At 48.8% G+C, this 3,352-nt stretch overlaps 1 pseudogene; it reads left to right on the forward strand.

Moving 5' to 3' along the window:
• The first annotated feature begins 2,401 nt into the window (after positions 1–2,401).
• Positions 2,402–2,699, forward strand: LOC121159252 (annotated as a pseudogene).
• Positions 2,700–3,352: the final 653 nt, after the last annotated feature.

Below are 3,352 nucleotides of genomic sequence, written 5' to 3' on the forward strand. Positions count from 1 at the left end.
TAGAGGAGTCTGTTTTTAACTTGTCTGCCTAGGAAGTAAAAAATTCCCAAATATCATCGTTTATTGTAAGACTTAACTGGAATTAACTAAAAATTAAAAACAGAGCTCCTGAGGATTATCTTTCACGTCCTGAACGTTAGTTCTGGAAAGGCGGGTAGGTACCGAATGCATCTGAGAAACCTGAAACAAAGGCCCTTGTTCTCTGCTGGAATGCCATGTCAAAACCAGCCGTGCGGTGCATCTAGGCAGAGTGGGTCTCCCCAAGGTTGGCCCAGATGCGGTAGAAAAACTCCCCTGGTACCGCTGGCCACTGACCAGCAGCCATGCTCCCCACCCCCAAGCCTGACATGAGAGCAGTCCAAGGAACCATCGGATCTGAAGCGCCCCAGTGCAGGAAGCTAAAGGTCCCAGCAGTGACCTGCGGGTACTTCCCGGTGAACAAATGGCTGAAGATAACATAAGCACTATTCAGTCCTTCGGAAAGTACCACAGTTCTTGAGAACTATGTCGGGGGAGCAGGTTTCAAGTTGACGTTAGTCTTTAAAAATTCTAGGAGAGTAGACCTTCAGGAAGTAAATGACCGCGGAGGAAGTTACGTTTCTGTAGTTGGCACCGGGAGTCGTGTCCTCCGAACATCTTAATTCCTGAAGGAACGCCAGTGTATACCAGTGGAGAGAGAGTGCTACACTAAGACGGCACACTGTGCTATGATATATCAGGAACTATATCTCATTGTCTGGAGTCCCGTTTTGCTGAATACTATGCCAACTGATTCAAATAAACCATCCCTAATTTCCATGGCAACTCCATAAGTGCGTGGTTCTTCCTGAAGTCACGTACCTGAGACCATGCGGTCAGAACAAGGCTGGAAGACCGGAATCCGGCTCAGTCAGGCTTGAGGCATCAAAGGCTCACCATGCTTAGTTACAACCCAGTTAAATGCTAGCAGGTGCCTATTCAAAATAATAACTCTAATTCAAAATCATTTATCTTAGGTCCACTCCTAGTTCTTGCAGGCAGGAAATTGGGGGAAATGCACTAGTAGATTAAAAAAAAAAAGCTCTTCATTTAAGATAAATAAAAATAAACATTTTCAAAGAATCGTGTCTGCACACAGCTGATCGCCGCAGTGCGGGAGGAAGCGGTGAGCCTCCCCTGTGTGTCCACGCCCACGCCTCCCCCTGTGTGTCCACGCCCACGCCTCCCCCTGTGGGCACGGTCCTCCGGCTTCCTAGGAGACAATCCCATTTGTGTCCTCTCTGTTTCTGGGTGTTGGATGGGGCTGATCTTACTCTGGAATGTTTTGCCAAGAGTTGCTGCCTCTGCCTCGGCAACAGCAATGTGGAGAGGCATCCGGCTTTCCCCACGGCTGCGGGATCCTGACTTGCCAAGCTGCCAGAAGCTGTGCAGAAAGCTTGACAAGGGGGTGAAAAGCTCAAGCAGTGAAACAGGCTGAATCTTGGTGCCATTGCTTTAGTCCTGCTCAAACATGACTGGAGTCATATTTTTTTTTATCCTATCTTTCAATTAGGTGAGTCCATAAATTATTTTTTTAATCCAAAAAAAGAAAGGGGACCTGTCGCAGTAGCCTGGTGGCTAAAGTCTTGGTCTTGCATGTGCCAGGATCCCATGTGGGTGCCAGTTCCTGTCCAAGATGTACCACTTCCCTTCCAGCTCACTGCTTGTGACCTGGGAAAGCAGTAGAGGACGGTTCAAAGCCTTGGGACCCTGCACCCATGTGGAGACCTAGAAGAGGCTCCTGGCTTTGGATCGGCTCTGCTCTGTTCCTTTCATTGACTGACTTCCCAAGTGGCTTCATCAGCTGGAGCTGTGCCAATCTGAGGCCAGGAGCCTGGAGCTTCTTCTAGGTCTCCCACACAGGTACAGAGTCCTAAGGCTTTGGGCCATCCTCGATTGCTTTTCCAGGCCACAAACAGGGAGCTGGAAGGGAAGTGGGGTTGCCAGGATTAGAACCAGTGCCCATATGGGATACTGGCACATGCAAAGTGAAGACTTTGGCTGCTAGGCTACTGTGCTGGGCCCAATTTTCTATATTCTTCTAATATTAATTCTCTATAACATAAAGGGGAAAGTATGTCAGTTTTGTAACTGACATGCTGTCCCTATAGTTACCCTTATGAAATTGAAGATGGGAATTATTACAGTTTGGAGCTTTAATTTGCAGATAACGACTGGATATGTTATCTGGTCACTCTTTATTAACCTGGAAGCAGGTTCCTATCAGAATGCCCTGGTGCCCTGACTGTCATTCTATCTCAGTGTCCCTATTCCAGTGGCTGAAAAACAATCTTTTTAAAAATGTGCACTTGTGCCCCGTGAGGTCGGCCGTGGGGCGTCTCTCTCCTTGTGGCGAGGCGCTAGCTGAGCGGGAGCTGAGGCCATGGCGGGACAAGCATTTAGGAAGCTTCTGCCTCTCTCTGACCGGGTGCTGGTGGAAAGGAGTGCCACGGGAACCGTCACCAACGGAGGCAGCATGCTCCCGAAGTCTCAGGAGCAGTGCTGCAGGCGACAGCAGGGCTGTGGGATCGGGCTCTAAGGAAGGGTGGACAGATTCAGCCGGTTAGAGTGAACGTTGGAGATGAAGTTCTTCCAGAATATGGAGGCACCAAAGTGTTCTAGATGACCAGAATTGTTCTCTCTTTAGAAATGGTGACGTTTTTGGAAAATACTTCGATTGAAAATACTTCGATTGGAATGGCATCACACGAAGCTGCCCATTCCACTGACGTTGTGAAATCTTTCATCATGTAAATAATTTCCGTGTCTCTTTTATAATAAACCGATGCTGTGTAATGACACCCGTTGTCTCTAAACTTTAGTCCCATGGTTCCGTTGTAAACATTTCCAAATAAAATATACAAACAAAAAAAAAGGTGCACTTGCTTATTTGAGAAGAATGAAAAAGAGAAGCTTTCTTGCCCACTGATTCACTCCACAAATGCCTGCATCAGCCGTGACTGAGCCAGAACCTAAGCCAGAATAGTAATGCAACCCAGGTCTCTCATAGAGGTGGCAAGAGCCAGTTACCCAATCAGCACCACCACCGCCTCCATGGCAAGAGCCAGTTACCCAATCAGCACCACCGCCTCCATGGCAAGAGCCAGTTACCCAATCAGCACCACCACCGCCTCCATGGCAAGAGCCAGTTACCCAATCAGCACCACCGCCTCCATGGCAAGAGCCAGTTACCCAATCAGCACCACCGCCTCCATGGCAAGAGCCAGTTACCCAATCAGCACCACCGCCTCCATGGCAAGAGCCTGTTACCCAATCAGCACCACCGCCTCCATGGCAAGAGCCAGTTACCCAATAGCACCACCGCCTCCATGGC

This window comes from Ochotona curzoniae, unplaced genomic scaffold, assembly GCF_017591425.1.
Source record: "Ochotona curzoniae isolate NIBS_2020 unplaced genomic scaffold, NIBS_Ocur_1.0 contig_4105, whole genome shotgun sequence".
NCBI lineage: Eukaryota > Metazoa > Chordata > Mammalia > Lagomorpha > Ochotonidae > Ochotona > Ochotona curzoniae.